The sequence below is a fragment of the Globicephala melas genome, chromosome 5 (assembly GCF_963455315.2).
Source record: "Globicephala melas chromosome 5, mGloMel1.2, whole genome shotgun sequence".
Taxonomy (NCBI): Eukaryota; Metazoa; Chordata; class Mammalia; order Artiodactyla; family Delphinidae; genus Globicephala; species Globicephala melas.
The window spans coordinates 135589458-135616115 of NC_083318.1; positions in this window are offsets into that span (position 1 = coordinate 135589458).

Here is a 26658-nt window from a genome sequence, read left to right on the forward strand (position 1 = left end):
TATGGGAATATATGTATATATATAACTGATTCATTTTGTTGTGAAGCTGAAACTAACATACCATTGTAAAGCAATTATACTCCAATAAAGATGTTAAAAAAAAAAAAAAAAGATCTTCTCCCTGATCTAAAGAAGCAAATTGAAGGTAATGTAGCTGGATAGATAGATCAACCAATAATGTCATTTAAATGGCAACACAATTCCTTGAGGGATTAAAAACAACTGTACTTGTCCTACAAATCTAGTCTTTGCAAGAACAGAAATGCAGCTCTTGAAGCAGTTCAAACCCACCTACCCTTTCTTCTAATCCCCAAACCTCCCCTATTTATCTCAAAATGCTTTCAGATATTATACAAAATCCGGATTTAAGAAACAAAAGTCCTCTTGGAGGAATTTGCATTCTTTCCCTATGACTTTGAGATGTAAATATTCTATCTGGTCTTCTCTAGGATCACTTATCTAGGCCTTCTCTTTGAAATGCAAACTTCAGGGAGGAAATTCTTATCAGAAAGAAAAAAAAACGCTATTTGAAATTTAGGCAAATAACAAATCTTAAGAGTTTTCCCCATAAATATTAGTCAAAAGTTTAAGCCAGCTGAGCAGGTAAACTTAACTTATTCCATCTGCCAAAAACACAATTTGGATCCAACTGTTACTAGTGAAATTCGCATTATTGTACTTGACTCATGGTTAAAATTTTAAAAAGCTATAAGATCTCTGTTGGCCTCTGTCTGTACGTTTCAATGTACTGATGCCAAGCAGGGTCCTGTGGGCCTCCCGGGCATGGAGGCCTCTTTGTCCCCCATTTCTTGTAGGCAAGACTTTAGCCTCCATGAAGTTCCCTGAGTTCCAAAAGGCAGATTTGAACAGTTGCTAATCAAGGTAGAAGCAGCCATAAAACCACCTGAGGCAAGATTAAAGGGACCAGAGAAGCTCATCAAGATTAGGAGACCTGAGACCCTGCACACACCCTAATCAGGAACACCACCCTTTTGAAACTTTGCAGAAGAAAGAAGAATGCAAGACTGTTACTGTCTTGGTCACTATCCACACCCCCTTCCGAGCAGCCTGTGCAGCCCGCCACTGCCAGGGTCCCGGGATCCAGGGACAACTTCCCCAGGAGAATGCACAGCGTGCCTCGGGCTGGTGCAATGTCCCGCTGGCCTTTACCTCCGCAGGCTCGCCCCATATCCACACCCCTCCCTCCCCACGCCTGAGTGAGCCAGAGCCCCCGAATCAGCTGCTCCTTTAACCCCATCCTGTCTGAGCGAAGAACAGACGCCCTCCAGTGACCTACACGCAGAGGCGGGGCCAAATCCAAAGCTGAGCCCCGGGGGCTGTGAGAACAAAGAAGAGAAAGGGAAGTCCCTCCCAGCAGCCTCAAAGCAGTGAATTAAAAAGTTCCACAATCAACTTGATGTACCCTGCATCTGTGGAATACATGAATAGACAACGAATCATCCCAAATTGAGGAGGTGGACTTTAGGAGCAAAATTTATTATTTTTTCCCCTTTTCCTCTTTCTGTGAGTGTGTATGTGTATGCTTCTGTGTGAGATTTTCTCTGTATAGCTTTGCTTTCACCATTTGTCCTAGGGTAATATACGTCCGTTTTTTTCCTTAAAAAATTTTTTTTTCTTAATAATAATTTTTTATTTTAATAACTTTAAAAAAAAAAAAAAGACTGTTACTGTCTTGATCCTTATCACATACCTCTGACCAGAAGTCCTGACTATAAAAACCTCTCCCTATTCCCCAGGGAGCAGGGCACAGTTCTTGAGGCACCAGCCTACTGTGTTCCCTCTTTGCCTGGCAAAGAAATAAAGCCACTCTTTCTTTCTCCTCCATAACTCTGTTTCTGTATTTCTGTTCAGCATTGGTGCACAGAGAGCCAAGATTTTGGCAAAGGTATCTTTATACGCATGTCACAGATGTGATATTTTTCTACGTTTGGATGGTATTGCCAAAAATTGATTTGTGAAAGGGCTCTATTTAATTTCCTTAAAGAAAAATAAGAGCTTATTAATTAAGTATTTCTAGGGTGTCAGAAATATTGAAACTCGCCTAATTGTTTTTTCAAGTTCACGTGATCTGAAATTATCTTTGGTTAATAAAAGCTAATTTAGGTTTTTTTAAAAATCAAAACAGGCATCTCTTTAGCATTCAGCATTAAATATAATGAAGACTTGAAACTTTTATTCTACCTAGGTTTACTAAAACTCAAATAAGCTCATGTTATGTCTGTTATGGAATTTTTCAGCAAGAAAAATAACTTAAAATGATGGTTAGCTGTTTCATGTTTCATGAAAAGTTCATGAGTAATCTAAACATAATTGTTAAAAAGAAATTAGATAGATGTAAGATGAAAGTTTGCAAATGGACTTTTCAGCAATAATTGTGCTTTACAGTATGTCTACTTAAGAATTACTTTCCAAATCTTTTTGGTTACCTGAAATTTTAAAGTTATAGTAAAATAAGTTAAGTGACATATTCATTGAATATCTAGATCATTTCCAAGCTAAATAATATACTAAAATATTAATTACTGATTGATTTATCCACATTTGGTTTCTTTCTACAGAGGAACTAAAGATAGTTCTGTATATTAAACATGTTTTTTGCCACATTGAAAAATTTACTCTAAGAATATACTTTTAAAGATTATAAAATGCGTTTATAAATTTGTCAGTCCATAATTGCTTGTTTCTTACTTTTCACTAAAATTAAGATTTCTAAGAGTTTAGAATTCTAACATGTATAATAAAACTAGTAGAACTCGTAAGGGAAATATTTCTGTATGCAAGAAAAGTAGAATATATTTTTGGCTAAGAAAAGGAGATGCATTTTTGCAAAAGTACAGTTGTCTTAAAGTAAAGCTGGTTATTTCAGAATGAGAATGAGGAGAACAAAGAACAAACTAAATGGAAATAGGAAGTTGTGAAGGGAGAGAGAGAGAGAGATAGTAGAAAAGAAAGAGAGAAAGAGAAAAAACTCCTATGTGGCCAAACTGGCTAAAATTGAGTTAATTTATTATAAATATTTTATAAATAAGTTTCAATATAAGCAGAGAACTTATGTAAAACTGGAAATTAACTTTCTTTCATTTGCTGAATGGATAACTCTTTTAGGACTATTCATCTGCTTTTGACTAGCAATTGTGAAAAGTTTTTCTTTACCTTTTAAGTAATCTGCCTAGAAAGCAAAGATTTTGTTTTTTTGGTTTTTTTTTTTTGCGGTACGCGGGCCTCTCACCGTTGTGGCCTCTCTCGTTGCGGAGCACAGGCTCCGGACGCACAGGCTCAGCGGCCATGGCTCACGGGCCCAGCCGCTCCACGGCATGTGGGATCCTCCCGGACCGGGGCACGAACCCGCGTCCCCTGCATCGGCAGGTGAACTCTCAACCATTGCACCACCAGGGAAGCCCCTGATTCCCTTTTTTATGGATCTCAGGTCATTGCAGAGAGGGGTAATCCAACATCTAAATGACTGTTGGATTTTCCATGATACTGGCAATCTTATAGCTTCAGTTTCCCTGGAAAAACTCAGTCTCCTCTCTATCATGTCAACCTCTAACTCTGGAGGTCTATTTTCCTGTTTCTGGTTAACAATCCCAAACCAAGGGAATATTGTATCCAAGTTCTGCACAACAGGACACAAGGCAAGTGTAATCAAAATAAAACCAGCCATGTGGCCTACAGACCCTTACATTTCACTGGCTTCTATGACTGTTTTAAGAACCACAGACTCAAAGAGAAATTACCGGGAGGCATCACTGATTCAAATTTTCTTCCTTTGGCAGGTCCCTACTCCTCTGGCTGTGAGTAATTGCAAATGAGGTGATGGTCAAGAATCTCTTAACTCTTGACAATATTACAGAATCTGTTGCTAAAGTAATAGCTCCCTAACAAAGTTCCACAGACTCTCTGGCCAAAGTTGTTCTTGACAATAGGATAGCCCTTGGTTATCTCTTGACTGAACAAGGAGGTGTCTGTGCTGTAGTCAACATCACTGGTTGTACTTGAAGTAATATTTTGGGGGAAGTCAAGGTCCAAATACATAACACCTAAGAACAAAGCTCATTGGCTACAACAAATCCAATCTGATTCACCTTGTAATTTTGATTTATTGAGCTGGTTCCCTACAGGATTGGGATCATGGTTTAGATCTATACTACAGTTTGGTCTCTTTATCTTGTTTGTAATTTTATTTTGTGTTGTGATCTTTAAAGTATTCAGTTTCTGTTTACCCAGTCTTTGTAACAATACAAAGCCTGGTAGACGGATGCTTTGCCCTGTGTTGTGAAATGATATCTAAAACCTGTATCTTTGACAAAGTCTTCCTGCTTTCACCCTCCACTTAGACCCAATATAAGAAGTTGCTCAAATGTGGCCTTTTGGTTGCTACTAAATACAAAATCTTCTCTCACCCTGAAGAAAGATGTCCAATCATGGCATGGTGTAGAAAAATAAATAAAAAAAGTTGATCAGTCAAAAAGTGAAGTCTATGCAGAAGAAATGCTTAGCAATATGTTGGGTGATCAAACACCCTAATAAGTACTTGCTCAAAAAGGGGAAATGTGAAACCAAACTAAAATGAGGTGACATATATCAGGGACAAAATATAGGTGGTCAACACAAGCTCATAAAGGAAACAACCTAATCTCACAGGAACTTCTCAGAAATCAGCAAAGGACACCAGCCAATCCACAACGGCCAAGTCTGTTCACGCCATCTCTAGACTTCTTTGTTTCTGTTTCAGCTACCTTGATTCAAATTGGTTTCTGAAATTTCTTGTTCAAAAGAAGTCAGTAAAATCCAGTTGTCATTTCCCTCGTTGGTGGGGCAGGACACCTGAAGGTGGTCCTCCTCAGCTTCGAGGGACATGTACTCTATCTAACAATGTCTCTGATAGAATAAAAGGGAAAGAAAGAAAGAAAGAAAGAGAGAAAGAGAGAAAGAAAGAAAGAAAGAAAGAGAGAGAAAGGAAGGAAGGAAGGAAGGAGAAAGGAAGGAAGGGAAAAGGAGGAAAACAATGCTTAAACAAAATGGTTGATCAGGAATGCTTTCTGTGAAAACTCTAGATGAAAAGGGGAAAATGTAATAGGATTTCAATCCAGAATGGAACTGGAGGATATGAAATGGAGAATTTCATGCCTGTGCCCTCAGAGGAATGGAACTTAAGAGACTGATTTCCATTAAATGCCTGGTTTACAGAAGCCCAAGCATTATCTCCTGACCCATGAAGACCACCAAGAATCTCTCTCCATCTTCAAGCCAGTGAATTTATTGCCTTGACATCTGGCTGGACTCCCCACTCTTTGCAGTCCCTGCCTGTAAATACAGCCCAACCCAAACCTTAAATGGACTTGCCTGTAGTTCACTACAGCATGTGTTTCCCAAATTACAATCCCTCTGCTATCCCCAAATGACCTCAATTTCAGGTAATTGGAGCTTGTCTCAGTTTACTGTTTTATTTAGGTTACTATCTTGATACCATTAGCTTGAAACACATTTTATTGAAAATATTTGCAGTATGTTTGAAAATCAAGGAATAAAAAAAATTCAAATAAAATATTTTAACTGACTTGTAGAAATTTCAGCCATTCGTACTAAGTAGTCTCAATCATTCTCCCTTTAGGCAGATGACATAAATGCATCGGGTAAAGATAAAGTTTCAGTGGCAAAATAACAAAGATTTTTGCCAATAGATGAATAAAAGAATAAGAAGTTTATTAAAACTAAATACAGTCAAAGTAGAATTTAAAAAATAAAAATGGCTATTATGCAGTAGCCAGATGATGGAAGATAAAAAAGGAGGTTTTTGTTTTTAAATTTATGGAACATCATCCCAGTAATATTTACCATTTGACAAAGCTATTGCCTACCCTTTTAAGCTTTAGTGATTTCAGATCGCTAATGTGAAGTTCAAGTGGCTCTCTAATTGTCTAACCTAGTTAGGAAAAGGTTTACACTGTAGGTCTATATTTGTCAAAATAATTTTTAGCTCATATGCTGTATTCCATCATTTTGTTCTCTTTAGGTAATTAAACGCAATTTTAGATGGCGTTGGAGTTAAATTATGTTAGTAATTATAGTATAATGATAAAACCCCAGGCTATTGATCCAAGAGTATTTGTAGTTTCTTTTATTCAGTGTACTGTTTGAAACATGATTTATTACTGCCTTAGGCCAGCATCGGTAAAATGAAAGATCTGAACTTACGATATCCATTACGATTCTTTGGGGACCAGAATAGCTGTCTTCAATCTTTGTCCTAAGATCATAGTTGAACCCTAGTAAAGAAAATGGATTCTCTTTTCATGCTAATTCAAATATGAGTGTTTTTTTCCAATAAATAATTAGAGGTGAAGAAAAGAAGAACAAAGAAATAAGAGAAAATGTTAAGGAAGAAAATGAAAACAAGGAAGAGAAAGGAGAAATGAGTGGAGAAGGAAGTTAAGAAAGAGAAAGAGAAGCACAAATAGATGAAGCAGGTGAAGTGGACATAGAAACATCTAAACAAGGAGCGGGAGCCTGAGAAGGGGGAGAGGGAGGGGAAGAGAGGGAAGGGGACAGAGGTGGAGGAGGAAACAAAGGAGAAGGAGAAAGCTACACTTTCTGTGTCTTATGTGGAGAGAAGACTCAATTTTAAAGCATTTTGGGATTTCTTAAGGTTAGCCAAGCCAATTCATTTTCAGCTGGTGATCCAAGCTTTATTCAGGTTCCACATCAGGTGCAGTAACATGAGACTTGAAATTTGAGCTGAGATAATGGAATACTGGGCATGCATTTGATCAGTGTGTGTTAGAACAAATGCGGAATGGTTCTGGAGACATACCATGTCTCCCAGTCTTGCCGATTTAGCAGAAATCGCTTCATGATAGTAGAAAATGATGATGTGGCACCCTGAAGCTATAGTGGCAGCTTCCGATTTTGCACCTGAGCTTTCCTGACTGGAGCACAGTGATGCCCTCTGGAACCAGAAATTAGCTTATTTAGCAGCTCAGACTGGGGCAGCCCTGTGTCTCTGTGTGTGTAATAAGGGACATCTGATTTGACAAAGAGCCTCCTGATGAGGGCAGGAGAAGCAGCTCCTTCGGCAGCCTGGTCCTGCAGTATAGACTTGGGAATGGATTCTGGAATCTCACCCTACAGAGTTTTTTTTTTTTTGCGGTACGCGGGCCTCTCACTGTTGTGGCCTCTCCCTTTGCGGAGCACAGGCTCCGGACGCGCAGGCTCAGCGGCCATGGTTCACGGGCCCAGCCGCTCCGAGGCATGTGGGATCTTCCCGGACCGGGGCACGAACCCGTGTTCCCTGCCTCGGCAGGCGGACTCTCAACCACTGCCCCACCAGGGAAGCCCCCCTACAGAGTTTTATTCAGCCATCTCAATATTCTGTAAGCCTTCTGACATGCTCTAATAAATACTTCAATTCTAATTGCCTAGGGTAGAGTCTGTTCTCTTGCATCAGAATATTGACCAATATGAAGCCCCAAAGAAAATATACAGAATACATAAAAGATAATTTTTAAAGGCTATTTTTAAAGTAGATGAAGTGATTAGGTTGAATAATAATCGACCCTGATTGTACGTCTCCCTTTGTGCTTTCTCTCTTTTTCACTCCCAGTTACTTCCTGCTTTCTTCTCTCTGTCCCTTGTTTGTTGCCTCAACATTCAGAGGAAAGTTAACAGTACATTTGGCTACAATGTCTGCCAAGAAATCGTCTTTTGAAATTGTTGTGTTGTGGTTTGATATAATTTCAAATCCACTTGTTTATGACTTAAGTGAAGTTGTTTTAAACAACCTGTTTATGACAAAGACAAAAAAAAGTTGTTTTTAGAAGTAGAGTTGTCTTGATATAAGAATGAAGAAAGTTGTATCAGGATGTCATCATCTCATCTGTCGCCCTTGATAAGCAATTAGTAGCTCAGATGCTGAGAGGCTTTGCAAGGGGCTGATCAATAAAAAACAAGTAAAGAAGCAACATGGTGAGGGGACATTTAGACTATAAATACTATACTGGGAGTTTGTGAGGAATATTCGAGAGTGTCTGTCAGGGCAGCTGAGTAAAATGTTGTTAAATGCCAAAATTCTGGGCTAGAATCAGGAGTCGTTATTCAACTTCTCTTTATATCAGTTTTCTCCTCTGTAAAGTGGGAATATATTAACTGAATCACTTTGCTGTACAGCAGAAATTAACATAACATTGTAAATCAACTATACTTCAATAAAATAAATTTAAAAAATAAGACTTGAGGACACTGGGAGGGGGAAGGGTATGCTGGGACGAAGTGAGAGACTGGCATGGACATATATACACTACCAAATGTAAAACAGATAGCTAGTGGGAAGCAGCCACATAGCACAGGGAGATCAGCTTGGTGCTTTGTGACCACCTAGAGGGGTGGAATAGGGAGGGTGGGAGGAAGATGAAAGAGGGAGGGGATATGGGGATATGTGTATATGTATAGCTGATTTACTTTGTTATAAAGCAGAAACTCACACACCATTGTAAAGCAATTATACTCCAATAAAGATGTTAAAAAGTAAAAAGCTTTGCAAAAAGAAACTGTCATGTTCAGAAGTATTAATTAACAACTTAGATCACGCTGTGTATCTGAGAGTGTCTTTATGATGTTTTAATGGAAAGTCTTATCTTCTAGAGTTAATGGTCAGACCCTGCTGAATAGCAGCTTCAGGATCTAATTATAAATGATGAAGAGTAATCCAAAGTCATGTGGATACAGTATATCAAAGTTGGACCCCTGTTAGAGTCGGAAAGGGACCTTTAGTCTGAGACTAATAGCCTCTGAGTGCACACATCTGGGAAATATGAATATCTAAACCCTCTCAAAACTTCCTGTTTAAGAGTAACATTTTTTGTCTTTTTCCAGAAAATTTTTTTTTAAAAAAAAACAGGTTTCCTTGTCTGCAGACTGCATAGTGTTTCCACCTTAAGTAGACATATTGCATGATAAAGCTTGTTCCTCTCAAGATCTTCCAAACCAACACACTTCTTTGTGCAAATAACCACGATGAGGATATAGCATCACCCAAACTGGGAGTACTGTCTCTGCTCCAGAAAAAGAAAAAGAAAGTATCTTAATTCTCCTGCCATAAATGAGAAAAATAAAGCTTATTAAATATGTGCTGGAAGGAACCTGTATAACATGTTTGGAGAGATGTATCTTTAAAGGAAGTTGAACAAGAGTAGGAGATACATAAGGTTAGATAAGGGAGAATACGTTGAGAAGTGGACTTGATCCTGGCTAAAAATTCAGTGTTCCGGAAAGGAAAGACAGAATTTGCCTAATAAACTGCTGTGATATCACCTTGAACTCTGAACGGAATGATGCCCTATGGTAAATAAGATTGAGACATCAGTGTATCTTCAGTGTTGTGTAGACTGAAAAAAATGCGCAAGGTGAGAGTTGTGAGTTAAGTTTTATTTGGGGCAAAATGAGGACTAGAGCCCAGGAGACAGCTTCTCAGAGAGCTCCGAGGAACTGCTCCAAAGGGGTGGGGGTGAGGTCCGTACACATGTGATTTTGGTGAAGGGGGGACGTGCAGCCAAGCATACATTTTGGCACAAGGTTGCTGCTAGTCATAAGAAGCAGATGTTTCCATTAATAATTTTAGTGTTTTTCTAGATTTGAAGAGATGCAAGATGTTGGGTTCATAAAATCGTGTCTTGAAAATATCTAACCAACTGAAGGCCTGTTCTGCCAGTTTCGCACAGAGGGCCCCCTTCCTGACCTCCACCCTGAACTCCTTTCAGGGTGTACTGAAGGTCAGCAGATGCAGTGGCTACTGACCTAATCCTTGTAGAGGCAGATGGCAAGTGACAACTTTTAGTTGGCAGTAACATTATAGGAAGGTCTCTAAAGTCTCGGGGAATAGGTGATGTTAGATTGGATTTACAGTGTAAGATCTGAGAAATTTCTACTTTTTATATTCCTTGGGAAGGTCCAGAGATCACTCCCTTCAATGAAGGGATAAGGGGTGACCTGGCGCGAAGGCATCAGAATCTTCTGAAGTTTGGTACTGGCTGGCTGCATCTAGCTAGAGGTAATAATGGAAGATGTTTCCATGGAACAGAGCTTCCTAATGAAAGAAGCTCTTTTGCCCCTTTCCTGTTGGCCCATTTCTTTTCCCCTCTAAACTTGAAAGAACCTAATTATAGGAATGAGATCACTAGGCAATTTAACTCCTGACTTATGCTCTCCTGAATGTACACCATGCCTTGCCTAACCTGTTGATCCTTTTTCCTAGATTAAAATAAGTAAGAATGAAGAATGAAGTAAAGAATGACTAAATAGAGTGACAGATATAGAAAATAAACTTATGGCTACTGGGGGGTAAGGGGGGAGGAGGGATAAATTGGGATATTGGGATTGACATATACACACTACTATATATAAAATAGATAACTAATAAGGACCTACTGTACAGCACAGGGAACTCTACTCAGTACTCTGTAATGACCTATATGGGAACAGAATCTAAAAAAGAGTGGATATATGTATATGTATAACTGATTCACTTTGCTGTACAGCAGAAACTAACACAACATTGCTAATCAATTATACCTCAATAAAAATTTTAAAAAAGTAAATAAATGAAAACAAGAAGACATAGAACAATGTAGGTACCGTGTAGGTTGTAGGGGTCTCATTTGATGTTGACAAGTGACTGTAGCATCAAGATCAGACTCACTTCAAAAGCGAGACCAGGAGAATCAGAGGCCCTCTTGTGAATGCTGAACCGGTGCTCAAAGCTGTCTCGTGAATGATTGTCTAAGGGAGCTCAGAATTGGGTATTAAATCAGGGGAATGCAAAACTCCCCACCATTTCCCTTTCTTACATGAAGAACTAATTCATTCATGGAGTTTTTTGCTTGCTCGTAGGTCATGTTTTTGTTTAAATTTATTAAATAATTTGTTTTAAAAAAAAAAAAGAATGAGTAGATCTGTACCCCAATAGACCCCTTAGCAATTCTGCAGGCTGATCGTGTGGGCAAGATAACATCTGAAGAGTCAGCCAGTCTGCACACAATGGAGAATGATGCAGAGCTCAACCTCCTGCTGATGATTCACTGACATTCTTCCCCCTTTTTTTCCCTTAAAAACTGTCATGACTGAGCAGAATCTTCAGAGTTGATCTTAGGACACAAGTCCAACTTCTCCTCAGATTGCCATCTTTTCTGATTAAAGAGCCTTTCCCTTCTGCTAAAATTTGTCTCTCCGATTTATGGCTTTTGAGCAGTGAGCAGCTGAATCTGAATTCAATAACACTAATTTCAACATGGATGATAGAATTCTGGAATGGCAGTGCCAGGTTAAGACACTTTTTACCTTCGTATGTAAAATTTTTCTATTTCCTAATGTGCAGCAAAGCTGGAAGGCTCACAGTGTGCCTGGACTCTCAGAGTATTCGCCTAATATGGGGCCCGTGGGATTTGGGGAATTACATGGGTGACAAAAGGCAAGGTTTTTGGTGCTTATGCAAGGTGAGGATTTGGAGATGAATAGGGGATAACTCCCCTCCATTCCCATGTAAAGCGAGACCTTTGGAGAAATACAGGCTCAGAGAAAGCACAGTGAGAGAAAAACGTCTTCATTTCTAGCAAATGGAAACATGTACGTACACAAACGTGTCTGTTTTGCCTGAGTTTGGATGGATATTTTTTTTTCTTACGTAAGAATTTGTAAATACAGGCCTGTGCTTATAATGATGTGGGGTTTGAGATTATCTATTAGTAAAGCCTATCAAAACCAAAGCAGGATCATCAATGTACAATGACTCCAGTGGGAGCTATTCCGAGTGCTCAGCAGAGGCAAGCACCAGTTTCCACAAAGTGAAAACCCCTCAACCCAGCCTCACAGGACCCACCAACTCAGCCAGTCATCAATTCACGTGTAAAACATAAAAACTCACAAAATGAGCCAAGTATGAGACAAGAGAAACAACAGACGGAATTAAAGGCAATCTTCCTTAGGACCAGAGGTGCCCAAAATCCTAAAGACAGATATACCTTAGAAGACTATCAACGTAACATGTTACATTAACAGATTAAAGGACAAAAGTAAAACTATCTCAATGAGTAAAAACAAAAGTAGCCTCATAATGCCCCCTCTCATTCATAAGAATTTTTCTGTGTGCTTCACCAATACTTCACAGCCAGCACCAATTTTAAGGCTGAAATATTAGAACCATTTCCTTAAATGAAACTAGACAAGTTCTTGATAGTTAATGATCAAAGTTATTTTCAAAAATGGTTGAAAGTTATTCAGTCAGTAGTAAAGGAAAACAATAAAATGATACTGATAATACTGATAATAAAATGTTAAATGATAATAAATGATATAAATGATAATAAAATGTTAAAATACTATTATTCACCCATATAAACATATTTTCTAATTATTATGTCTTTCAATGGCATAAAATCCAGGTTTCATAATTTCTTACCTACAGCAAATATTTTGAAAAGCTTGGGATTTTATGTAATTTCTACAACCAACTTTATTTATTGTTTCACCTTCAGCCTAAGTAATTGTCAATAATTATGATCCTGTTATATACTTCTGTGATTTACATAATCGACTCCAGTACCATTCCGCAGGCGTGGTTGTGATATCTATATTAGTGCATAACTCTCTGGTTTTGGTAGCTCCAAATAATATTTGCACAGAATAATATAAAATAGTCCATTATCACAGCCTTTTGTAGTTTGATTTAGCTTTTCTGGTCAATGCATATTACATTATTTTAATCATTGTTTCTACTGGGAAATCTATAAATAAGTTACTTGATCTGTAACAATTTAGGTTACTTCCATTTTATTTTAATCATTTGTATATTATATCCTTAATATAGAATCACATACACATTTCAGACAGAACCTATTTATTCTCTCCTTTCCAGTGTAACAGTAATAATATATTTTTCTTTGTCATTACAAATAAAATTTGAAATTCTAATACATGGGTCTCTAGGTTCAGTGAAGCTATGTTTAAAGACGCAGAAACAGAAAAATATGTAAATCTCTGATTCGGAAATGGATTTGATCCAAACGCTTATTTTTAAGTTTGCTGATTCATGCTCAGAAACAATTTTCTCTTTGAGCCAGTGCTTGAAATGAAGCTAGCCCATAAAATCCATATACTGTGTAATGGTGCCTGCATACTACACCTCTTTCGTGGACTTACAGAAAAATACAAAAAACAACTAATTTAATAAGACAGAAATGTTTACATTAATTAGTAAACATTTTGAATTTTACTCTGAATATTGTTTTCGTGAAAGACAGCAGCTTCAGAAGAGATATTTAGATGGAAGTTAATTGAAAATTGTCATGAAAATGCTTAGATCATTCATAACTTTTAGAGATTGATGATTCTGATTGTCATGCCTAATTTTATTTAATAGTTTTCATTTAGTTGAAAAATGTTTCGGTGTTTAGGATGTATTTATGATTTAGATGTTTTCTGGGTTACTTGCCAAGTAAAGTTATAATTAAAACAATGTGTTTTCCTTAAGCAACTGGGGAAATAAGAAAAGTTTGGATGATGAATAAAAAGAATAAATAAAATTATTGTACACATAAGAAAAAGAAATAAAGTGAAGTTAAATTAGCTAACTCAGGTATATAAAAGTAGAGGAGAAACGTTTTTCCCCATTATTTATAACTTTCCTTTCATTCTGCTTTATGTATGGGCAATAACAATTTTTTAAAAATGGGATATTGAAAAAATAAGTTATCAGCCTCCCTCCCCTGCTTCAGGTCCCCTCTCCAGAGATAACCATTTTTTAACTTTTCCATTTTTAGTTATTTGATGATTAATTACAGAACTTTGAATCAGATACCTTCTTTTATCTTATTTTTCTTAATTTAAAAATCCTTTAGAGATAATGCATTAATGTATCACTTGGAGAGCAGGGTGAGGGCTGGCCACCGCCTGCCTGGAAGAAACTGCCCTCTCACTGCCTGCAAAGCACGGGCCACGGTGTCCACCTGGCAGAACCGAAGCAACATCACCTCTTCCCTGCTGGCGAGCATGCCTTGTCGAGGCTGCGGGCCAGCTTCCCACGGCAGCCCCTGCTGGAGGGATGTCCAGCAACAGGGCTGAGCCTGCGGTCAGAGCTCCCAGCGGGACCTGGCGCCCCTTCCCGCGTACAGAGGATGCTTGAGGATGGCCGTGGGACGAGTGTGCCCTGGCACACCCAGAAGGTGCTGGACAAACGCAAGTTCTCCTGTTGCGCCAGGGTGGCCACGTGGCCCCTCCCCCTTTGCGTTCTGCCTTGACGCCTGAAAGACTCCCTGTGACCTGGGGGCGCCGACCTGGAAGGAAGGAGACTGCTTCGGACTTCCAGACGGCAGAGGGTGCCGGGGAGCAAGACCAGGGGGGAGGTGGGTGCCGCCTAGGATGTTAAGGGGCACCCATTCTGCAGCCCATGAGGCTCCCTAGGCCAAAGAGCCAGCTGCCTCGGAAAGGCGACTTTCCCCAGGAAGCAAAGCATCTCCTGGCCTTTGACAGCACCCACCTCCAGCCACATGCCCCCTTGCAGCCCTGGAAAGGCCAGAGCTGTGACCTGCACCCGGGAAAGACCAAAGGGAACTGGGCACCAGAACGTGTGGGTGACTTTGGTGTGGGGGGTGTGACCTTTGGGTATGAAGGGAAGATATGGCCTGTCAGGCTCATGGGGGCAGCCGCCTGGCCCCCTCAGCCTTGGTGGCAGCCTTGCCCCTAAGTCACTGACCAGAGACAGCCTGCAGGTTGAAATGAAGGCGGTAGCCCCACCCTTTCAAATGGAGGAGGCTTAGCCTTTAGCCCTGTTAAACTCCGAGTGGCCTTGGGGTCCTTCTTCTCTTTTCTTTAAGAATAAGGCAAATTTGTTGCCGACTGGTTCTACCTGCCATCCTACAGAATCCCCGAAGTCCACCAGCGTCTCTCCACTTGTCTGGTCTCTGTGTCCTTTAGTCCAAGTGTAGTGTTTCCATGCATATTACCCTGTAATCTCTTTATTTAGTTCTAGTCCTTAGGCTTTCTCTCCAGAATGGTTAGGAGACATTTGGTTCATCCAAACTACCCATAAGACATTTGGTCCACACCAAAATGTCCTTGATACTTGGTCCTGACAAAAACCGCTTGGCATGGACCAAATAGGTCCATGGACATTTTGGAGAGGACCAAAAGTCTTACAAGGCTCCAGAGCACACTCACATTGTTTACGGTATAAATAGGCTGAGAATTTTGTGAATCTTCAAGTTCTAGTTCCTTCTGACTTAACATTTTCTCCATTTCATCTCTTTCCTCTCACATTTTGCTAAAAGCAGTGAGGAGAAGGCAGGCCACGTTTTAGCACTTAGTTGAGAAATCTCAGCTAAATATCCAGCTTCACTGTGTAAGTCCTGCCTCAAAACACAAAAACTCAGTTCAGCCAGGTTCCCGGCCACCTTGTACCAAGAAGGGCCTTTTTCTCCCGTTGCCAGTAACCTGTTCCTCGTTTCTGTCCCAGAACTCATCATGTACTTCTACCAACATTCAGAATTATCTATGTACCATCAACGAAGACAGAGGATTTATCTACAGCTCTCCTCTTTTCTCTCTGATACTCCCCAGACTCACCTTTAATGTTCATATTTCTACCAACAGTCCCTTCACAGCAATCCAGGCATTTTCTCACATGTACCTCAAAACTCTTCTAGCATCTCTCCATCACCCACTTCCAAAGCTGCTTCCATATTTTTAGGTATTTGTTACGGCAGAACCCCACTGCTCTGTATCAAAGTCTGTCTTCCTCTGCTCAGGCTGCTCTGCTCACAGACTGGGTGACTTAAACACAGACATTTATTTCATTCTGGAGGCTGGAAGTCTGAGGTTAAGGTGCCAGCAGGGCTCCTTTTTCTTCAGACCTCTCTATTTGGCTTGTAGATGACTCTCACTGTGTCCTCATATGGTCTTCCTTCTGTCAAAAATTATTCTTTTGTTGAGGTATAGTTGATGAATAATATTATATTAGCCTTAGGTGTATAACATAGTGAGGGGGGGAAGCTGGGGCAAAGTGAGAGTAGCATCGACATATATACACTACCGAATGTAAAATAGCTAGCTAGTGGGAAGCAGCCGCATAGCACAGGGAGATCAGCTTGGTGCTTTGTGACCACCTAGAGGGGTGGGATATGGAGGGAGGGAGGGAGATGCAAGAGGGAGAGCATATGGGGATATATGTATACGTATAGCTGATTCACTTTGTTGTACAATAGAAACTAACACAGTATTGTGAAGCAGTTATACTCCAATGAAGATCTATTAAAAAAAAAAAATCTATCCCAGATTTCGGAAATTCAACATAAGTCCCCTTTTGCACCATTTTGCCCTAAAAGAAAGAATTTTAGAGGAATGCAAAAAAAAAAATCCTGCCGTATGCGACAACATGGATAAGCCAGACACAGACAAATGCAATACAGCTCCACTTTTAGGAGGTATCCAAAGCAGTCAAACACATAGACACACAGAGTGCAATGGTGCTCACCTGACACCTGGGGAGTTACTGTTCAACATGTATGAAGTTTCGGTTATAAGGTGAGTGAATTTTATTTTATTTTTTAATTTATTTTATTTTTTAAGTGAATATGAATTTTTAAACATTCAAGAAAGTGTTTAATAACTTATGTATTTTTTTACATCTTTATTGGAGTATAATTGCTTTACAATGGTGTGTTAGTTTCTGCTTTATAACAAAGTGAATCAGTTATACATATACATATGTTCCCATATCTCCTCCCTCTTGCGTCTCCCTCCCTCCCACCCTCCCTATCCCACCCCTCTAGGTGGTCACAAAGCACCGAGCTGATCTCGCTGTGCTATGCGGCTGCTTTCCACTAGCTATCTATTTTACGTTTGGTAGTGTATATATATCCATGCCACTCTCTCACTTTGACACAGCTTACCCTTCCCCCTCCCCATATCCTCAAGTCCATACTCTAGTAGGTCTGTGTCTTTATTCCCATCTTACTCCTAGGTTCTTCATGACATTTTTTTCCTTATATTCCATATATATATATATCTTAGCATACGGTATTTGTCTTTCTCTTTCTGACTTACTTCACTCTGTATGACAGACTCTAGGTCCATCCACCTCACTACAAATAACTCAATTTCGTTTCCTTTTATGGCTGAGTAATATTTCATTGTATATATGTGCCACATCTTCTTTATCCATTCATCTGATGATGGACACTTAGGTTGTTTCCATCTCCTGGCTATTGTAAATAGAGCTGCAATGAACATTTTGGTACATGACTCTTTTTGAATTATGGTTTTCTCAGGGTATATGCCCAGTAGTGGGATTCCTGGGTCATATGGTAGTTCTATTTGTAGTTGTTTAAGGAAACTCTATACTGTTCTCCATAGTGGCTGTACCAATTCACATTCCCACCAGCAGTGCAAGAGTGTTCCCTTTTCTCCACACCCTCTCCAGCATTTATTGTTTCTAGATATTTTGATGATGGCCATTCTGACTGGTGTGAGATGATATGTCATTGTAGTTTTGATTTGCATTTCTCTAATGATTAATGATGTTGAGCATTCTTTCATGTGTTTGTTGGCAATCTGTATATCTTCTTTGGAGAAATGTCTATTTAGGTCTTCTGCCCATTTTTGGATTGGGTTGTTTGTGTTTTTGAGCTGCATGGGCTGCTTATAAATTTTGGAGATTAATTCTTTGTCAGTTGCTTCATTTGCAAATATTTTCTCCCATTCTGAGGGTTGTCTCTTGGTCTTGTTTATGGTTTCCTTTGCTGTGCAAAAGCTTTGAAGTTTCATTACGTCCCATTTGTTTATTTTTGTTTTTATTTCCATTTCTCTAGGAGGTGGGTCAAAAAGAATCTTGCTGTGATTTATGTCATAGAGTGTTCTGCCTATTTTCCTCTAAGAGTTTGATAGTTTCTGGCCTTACATTTAGGTCTTTAATCTATTTTGAGCTTATTTTTGTGTATGGTGTTAGGGAGTGTTCTAATCTCATACTTTTACATGTACCTGTCCAGTTTTCCCAGCACCACTTATTGAAGAGGCTGTCCTTTCTCCACTGTACATTCTTGCCTCCTTTATCAAAGATAAGGTGACCATATGTGTGTGGGTTTATCTTTGGGCTTTCTATACTGTTCCATTGATCTATCTTTCTGTTTTTGTGCCAGTACCATACTGTCTTGATTACTGTAGCTTTGTAGTATAGTCTGAAGTCAGGGAGCCTGATTCCTCCAGCTCTGTTTTTCGTTCTCAAGATTGCTTTGGCTATTTGGGGTCTTTTGTGTTTCTATACAAATTGTGAAATTTTTTGTTCTAGTTCTGTGAAAAATGCCAGTGGTAGTTTGATAGGGATTGCATGGAATTTGTAGATTGCTTTGGGTAGTAGAGTCATTTTTACAATGTGATTCTTCCAATCCAAGAACATGGTATATCTCTCCATCTATTTGTATCATCTTTAATTTCTTTCATCAGTGTCTTATAATTTTCTGCATACAGGTCTTTTGTCTCCTTAGGTAGGTTTATTCCTAGATATTTTATTCTTTTTGTTGCAATGGTAAATGGGAGTGTTTTCTTGATTTCACTTTCAGATTTTTCATCATTAGTGTATAGGAATGCAAGAGATTTTTGTGCATTAATTTTGTATCCTGCTACTTTACCATATTCATTGATTAGCTCTAGTAGTTTTCTGGTAGCATCTTTAGGATTCTGTATGTATAGTATCATGTCAGTTGCAAACAGTGACAGCTTTACTTCTTCTTTTCCAATTTGGATTCCTTTTATTTCATTTCCTTCTCTGATTGCTGTGGCTAAAACTTCCAAAACTATGTTGAATAAGAGTGGTGAGAGTGGGCAACCTTATCTTGCTCCTGATCTTAGTGCAAATGCTTTCAGTTTTCCACCATTGAGGATGATATTGGCTGTGGGTTTGTCATATATGGCCTTTATTATGTTGAGGAAAGTTCCCTCTATGCCTACTTTCTTCAGGGTTTTTATCATTAATGGGTGTTGAATTTTGTCGAAAGATTCCTCTGCACCTATTGAGATGATCATATGGTTTTTCTCCTTCAGTTTGTTAATATGGTGTATCACGCTGATTGATTTGCATATATTGAAGAATCCTTGCATTCCTGGAATGAACCCCACTTAATCATGGTGTATGATCCTTTTAATGTGCTGTTGGATTCTGTTTGCTAGTATTTTGTTGAGGATTTTTGCATCTATGTTCATCAGTGATATTGGCCTGTAGTTTTCTTTCTTTGTGACATCCTTGTCTGGTTTTGGTATCAGGGTGATGGTGGCCTCATAGAATGAGTTTGGGAGTGTTCCTCCCTCTGCTATATTTTGGAAGAGTTTGAGAAGGATAGGTGTTAGCTCTTCTCTAAATATTTGATAGAATTCGCCTGTGAAGCCATCTGGTCCTTGGCTTTTGCTTGTTGGAAGCTTTTTAATCACAGTTTCAATTTCAGTGCTTGTGACTGGTCTGTTCATATTTTCTATTTCTTCCTGATTCAGTCGTGGCAGGTTGTGCATTTCTAAGAATTTGTCCATTTCTTCCAGGTTGTCCATTTTATTGGCATAGAGTTGCTTGTAGTAATCTCTCATGATCTTTTGTATTTCTGCAGTGTCAGTTGTTACTTCTCCTTTTTCATTTCTAATTCTATTGATTTGAGTCTTCTCCCTTTTTTTCTTGATGAGTCTGGCTAATGGTTTATCAATTTTGTTTATCTTCTCAGAGAACCAGCTTTTAGTTTTATTGATCTTTGCTATCATTTCCTTCATTTCTTTTTCATTTATTTCTGATCTGATCTTTATGATTTCTTTCCTTCTGCTAAGTTTGGACCTGGTTTGCTAAGTTTGGACGTGGACCTGGGTGCTGGTTGTGTAGGCTTCCTGGTGGAAGGGACTAGTGCCTGTGTTCTGGAGGATGAGGCTGGATCTTGTCTTTCTGGTGGGCAGGTCCACATCTGGTTGTGTGTTTTGGGGTGTCTGTGGACTTATTATGATTTTAGGCAGCCTCTCTGCTAATGGGTGGGGTTGTGTTCCTGTCTTGCTAGTTGTTTGGTATAGGGTGTCCGGCACTGTAGCTTGCTGGTCGTTGAGTGAAGCTGGGTGCTGGTGTTGAGATGGAGATCTCTGGGAGATTTTCGCCATTTGATATTATGTGGCGCTGGGAGGTCTCTTATGGACCAGTGTCCTGAAGTTGGCTCTCCCACCTCAGAGGCACAGCACTGACTCCTGGCTGCTGCACCAAGAGCCTTTTATCCACACGGCTCAGAATAAAAGGGAGAAAAAGTAGAAAGAAAGAAAGAAAGAGAGAAAGAAAGAAAGAGAAAGAAAGAAAGAAAGAAAGAAAGAAAGAAAGAAAGGATAAAATAAAATAAAGTAAGATAAAATAAAATAAAGTTATTAGAATAAAAAATAATTATTAAGAAAAAGCTTTTTTAAAAAGAAAAAAGGACAGATAAAACCCTAGGACAAATGGTGAACACAAAGCTATACAGACAAAATCTCACACAGAAGCATACACATACACACTTACAAAAGGAGGAAAAGGGGAAAAAATAGTAAATCTTGCTCTCAAAGTCCACCTGCTCAATTTGGGATGATTCGTTGCCTATTCAGGTATTCCACAGATGCAGGTACATCAAGTTGATTGTGGAGCTTTAATTCGCTGCTCCTGAGGCTGCTGGGAGAGATTTCCCTTTCTCTTCTTTGTTCGCACAGGTCCCGGGACTCAGCTTCGGATTTGGCCCCGCCTCTGCCTGCAGGTCACAGGAGGTCGTCTGTTCTTCGCTCAGACAGGACGGGGTTAATGGAGCCGCTGCTTCGGGGGCTCTGGCTCACTCAGGCCGGGGGGAGGGAGGGGCACGGAGTGCGGGGCGGGACTGCGGCAGCAGAGGCGGCGTGACGTTGCAGCAGCGTGAGGCGCCGGCCGGCGTGACGTTGCAGCAGCGTGAGGCGCCGGCCGGCGTGACGTTGCAGCAGCCTGAGGCGCCGGCCGGCATGATATTGCACCAGCCTGAGGCGCGCCGTGCGTTCTCCCGGGGAAATTGTCCCTGGGTCCCGGGACCCTGGCAGTGGCGGGCTGCACAGGCTCCCGGGAGGGGGCTGTGGATAGTGACCTGTGCTCGCACACAGGCTTCTTGGTGGCGGCAGCAGCAGCCTTAGCGTCTCACGCCCGTCTCTGGGGTCCACGCTGTTAGCCGCGGCTCGCGCCCGTCTCTGGAGCTCCTTTAAGCAGCGCTCTGAATCCCTTCCAGGTACGTGGGGACTTTCTTGCCTTTGGGGAGGTCTGAGGTCTTCTGCCAGCGTTCAGTAGGTGTTCTGTAGGAGTTGTTCCACGTGTAGATGTATTTTTGATGTATCTGTGGGGAGGAGGGTGATCTCCGCGTCTTACTCTTCCGCCATCTTCCCCCACGCTCCCGAAGGTGGGTGAATTTTAGAGCTCTGGCGTACACCATTGTACCTGTAGTTAACAATACTGTATTGTGCACCTAAAACTTTGTCAAGAGGGTAGATGTCATGCTAAGTGTTCTTACTACAACAACAGTGATAAAAAATGGTAGTTAAACAATGGGGGAAAAGGAGAGCTGGCCTCTTGTTTCATCTCTGAGAAGCAGGGGAAAGTTCTCTAATGAGGAAGGCATTTGGGGAAATGGGTGGCCTAGGGGCATCTCGGGCAGTATTGTCACTCAGCAAAATGTCCACAGCTATTAAAAAATGTGTTTTGTTTAAAAATTACACATTTTTTATATGACAAAATTTTTTTAAAAAGAAAGAAAAGCTCTCAGAAGACCATTTCTGTAGTTTGCAAATTGTCTTTGTGTCCTTGCCCATTTATCCCTATGATGCATTCATCCTTTTAGAATTGGTTGCAGGAATTCTTTTCATATTAAAAGGTACTTGTCTGTCAAAAAAAAAAAAGAAAAGAAAATGTGAAAATTCATCTTCCTTAAAAGTAAACTATGCATGACCAACAAAATGAAAAACTAAATTAAAATAGAAGTACCTGTGTGAAATGATATACTTACATTAAATTCAACAAAGAATTGGTATTCAGAATATAGGAAAGATCTTTTAAAACGGTAAAAATACCCACAAACCGATAGAAAAATAGTCAGGTTTTATGACTAAAATATTTGTGTAGGTTGACATATGCATAAAACTGCCCATCTAACTTGATATTCTAAGACATGAAACTAAAAGCAACACTGATTTAATTTTCACACCATAATGATGGCGCACACACACAAAGTCTAACAGTACCAAGCATTGGACAGGATGCAGAAGAGTGGACCCTCTTGCATTGCTACCCTGGTGACAGGATTAACTGGTAAAAGCAATCTGGAAAGTGATTCTGAAATATTTATAAAGTTGGAAAATGAACCAATTTTACCAGCCATCAATTCTGCTTCTAGTGAAAGCAAGCTTACATTGGCATCAGGAGTTGAAATATGATGCTATCCATTCCAATATTCTATGTGTTATCTGCTAATCATTATTTTTCTGGTTTCTTCTCATTTTTGAGACTTGACAACATTTGTGGTTGATATCTCCAGTCGTTTCCTTACATGACCGCCCATTAAACATTGCTGTTTAGTATTATTTCATTTTCCCCACATTAATAAATCATTTCTAGCAAACTGTACTGAGCCTTTAAAAATATCTTTATGTACCACCAAATACAAAAGCTCTGCATTCATAATGCAATTTTGATTCAGTATTGCATTTATTCTCAAATTATAACTATAGATGACAGGTACTATATCCACCCCACTGGGTTTCACAGAGACATACCACAGATTTCAAAAATCTATTAGCACAGCTTTACTAAACAAATCTGATATGGTTCACTTAGGCTTACTCAAAGCTTGTTGCAAGGCTCTGCTTGTTATAAATCATACCAGGAAACTTCACAGTTATCATTGGCTCCTGATAAAAATTGACACCAGTTAGAGAAATTACACATCTTTAACAACCTGGAACTAAAACAAATAATTTCAAAGCTAACCCATTGTGGAAGCAAATATATATTTTCTTTCACATCTACTTTGTCAGCTCAAGAGAAAACGTTTGTAGCTCACATTATCCTGCAGAACTAGCCTGAATCTTGTCTCCAAGTCCATTTGCACTTTTAGATTTAAACAAACTGCAATAAATGCATGTTGATTTAAGTAGGAATGAATATTTTTATTTACAGCTTTACCTAAAATCTCTTCAAGACAGTTTTGAAAGTGAGAGATATGTATGTGACCATTATTTCTTAAATTATCATATTCTGATCATATTTATACCTCAAAAGTGGTTAGGGCTTCCCTGGAGGCGCAGTGGTTGAGAGTCCGCCTGCCGATGCAGGGGACGCAGGTTTGTGCCCCGGTCCGGGAGTATCCCACATGCCGCAGAGCGGATGGGCCCGTGAGCCATGGCCGCTGAGCCTGCGCGTCCGGAGCCTGTGCTCCGCCACGGGAGAGGCCACAGCAGTGAGAGGCCCGCGTACCGCAAAAAAAAAAAAAAAAAAGGGGGGGGTTAAGTTTATTGACTATTTACCTTGTCGGCTTGCACCAAAAATCTTTTCTTTTTTGACATTGGGGAACATTTTAGGTAACATTGAACTGTCCATTGATGATACTTGGCAAGTTTCAGCTATAAAATTATCTGGATCACATGTGTAAGATCCTTGATTATCTTTCCAACTGTTGCTACAATCATTACTTCCCTCAGGTTTTCTATTTCTTCCTGGTCCAATTCTGATAATTTATTATTTCTGAGAAAATTTCTCATTTCATTTATGATGCTTTTAGAAGTACATTGGCATAAATTGAATGGAATTGTATAAATTTTATAATTTCATTCTGGCTATAATCTTGTTGTTGATCTAGCTATTTATAATACTTTATTTTGATTATGAAATTGTTAATGCATCATAAAACACTTTTAATATTGAAAACCTTATATATTTTAACATGTTCCTTAGGACTTTAGGATAAATATTTAACACTGTTTACAATGTGAGGAAATATTCCACTTTACCAACAAATAAAAAAAGAAAACTAATGACCCAGAGATTATCATACTAAGTGAAGTGGATTAGATAGAGAAAGACAAATATCATATGATATCACCTATATGTGGAATCTAAAAAATGATACAAATGAACTTATTTACAAAACAGAAATAGACTCACAGACATAGAAAACAAACTTATGATTATGAAAGGGGAGGGGAGGGATAAATTAGGAGTTTGGGATTAACACATAAACACTACCATATATAAAATAGATAAGCAACAAGGACCTACTGTATAGCACAGGGAACTCTACTCAGTATCTTGTAATAACCTATAATGGAAAAAAGAACTAATGAAAATCAGTTCAATTTCAATAAGCCCGATTTCTACCATTTGTTGAATTTCTTGTTCTATCCATGGTAGTGGCTGTTTTCAGTCATTTGGTGCTTCTTACCCATTGTCTCACTTGATTTTGCCCCTCAGACCTCTGACATAAATTTGAGGGTACTGGGCGGAAAGGTAGTGCATTCTAGTTGACGTGTATTCTGGATTTTTTTAATGGAAAATAAGATTGGGGGGTTGCAGGTACTGGGGGGTGCTTCACTATCTGTTAACAGATGGGGATGCTACCCATACCCCCCATGTATGGCAGGCTACAGGAGACATTGTCCATTCTCCCCAACAAATCACACAGCTACCCACTGTGTGTGGTGCACACGTGTAACACTGCTGTCAGGATAGAGGTAGGTGGGGAGAGAATATGCAGGGTTTGACTCTCCAGGAATCATACTGTATATACTTTAATACTCCTGATCTCGAGAACTTTTCTCTCTCTTATATCCACACCTTCTTATGAAAAGGACTACTGGTGCCTCTGGCACACACTGCTAGTGATCAATCTAATATCCATTCTCGCTTTCTTCATTACTACTAGAAACTATAAAAACTTCAATTTAGTTTGGACAGGCCATGTGTAAATCTAAACAGAGAAAATGAAAACTATATTTCACAGACTCTCTTTTGAGAGAGATTGCTGTGGGACAAACTTTTGGCCAAAGAGCTGTACAGAAAAGGGAAAGGCTGCTTAAAATGCCAGCTGGGGGCTTCCCTGGTGGCGCAGTGGTTAGAGTCCGCCTGCCGATGCAGGAGACACGGGTTCGTGCCCCGGTCCAGGAAGATCCCACATGCCGCGGAGCGGCTGGGCCCGTGAGCCATGGCCGCTGAGCCTGCGCGTCCGTAGCCTGTGCTCCGCAACGGGAGAGGCCACAACGGTGAGAGGCCCACGTACCGCAAAAAAAAAAAGAAAAAAAGAATGTCAGCTGGTACAGGCTTATCCCCTTTTTCATTTGCATATGGTCCCCAACTTTAAAATAGTTTGACTTAGCAACTGTTTTGACTTTAGGCTGATGTGAAAGAGATACACATTCAGTGACAACTGTACTTCTGATTTTGAATTTTGATCTTTTCCCTGGCTAGCAATAAGTGGTAGGAAACTCTCTCCTGATGCCGGGAGGTGACAGTGAGCCCCAGCTCCCAGGCAGCCACACCATCACAGGGTAAACAATGGATGCACTTACAACCATTCTGTACCTAGACAACCACTCTGATTTTCACTGTCAGTACTGTATTGAATCAGTTACATACGATATTCCACACTTTATTATAAAATACATTCTGTGTTAGATGATAGTGCCCAGCTGTAGGAAAAGGTAAGTGTTCTGAGCTCATGTAAGTTCAGCTAGGATAAGCTATGATATTCAGGAAGCTGGATGTATTAAGTGTATTTTTAAGTTACAATAGTTTCAACTTACAGTGGGTTTCTCAGGATGTAATCCCATTGTGGACTGTGGAAGGTCTGTACTTTCCTTTTTTGAACTCCTGTGATGTGCTCTTGATTCCCGGAGATAGAGGTACATTCCTGAGCCTATGAGGAAAAGACACAACAGCAGTAACAGTTGAACAAAAAACTTAAGAAACCTCCCACAATAATGACACCCTGGGACCCTACCTGAAATTCTTATTTGGAAAAAAAGAAAATAAAAACCTCATCTATTTAAGCTGTTATTGGTTCAGTTTTCCAGGAGTTGTATCAAACCGACTGAACTACAAATTTTATAGTTCCATACACAGTTATTTAAAAGTGGTTTTATTAAGGTTTAATTGATGTAAATTGAACTGCACATAGTTAAAATGTGCATTTCGATGTTTAGTACATATTAAACCATCACTACAGCCGAGATAATGAACGCATCTGTCACCCCCAAAAGTTTGCTCACATTTGTATTTCCACCTACTGCTTCACGGTCTCCATCCCAAGATTACGGCTGTTCTTCTTTATGTCACTATATTTTAGTGTAGATGGGCCCATAAATGCTTTCCAAAGGCATTGTACAATGTTACATTCTCATATGCGTATATCGGCGGTTGAATTACCTCACATCTTAGTTGGTATGGTGAGCCCTTTAAACTTTAGACTTGCAGTTGAAATATTTTGCCCATTTTTAATTGGATTGTTTGTTTTCTCATTACTGAATATTAAAAGTCCTTTGTATATTCTAGATAAAAATCCTTTATCAAGTGTCAAATTTGCAAAGTTTTCTTCTACTCTGTTGCATAGC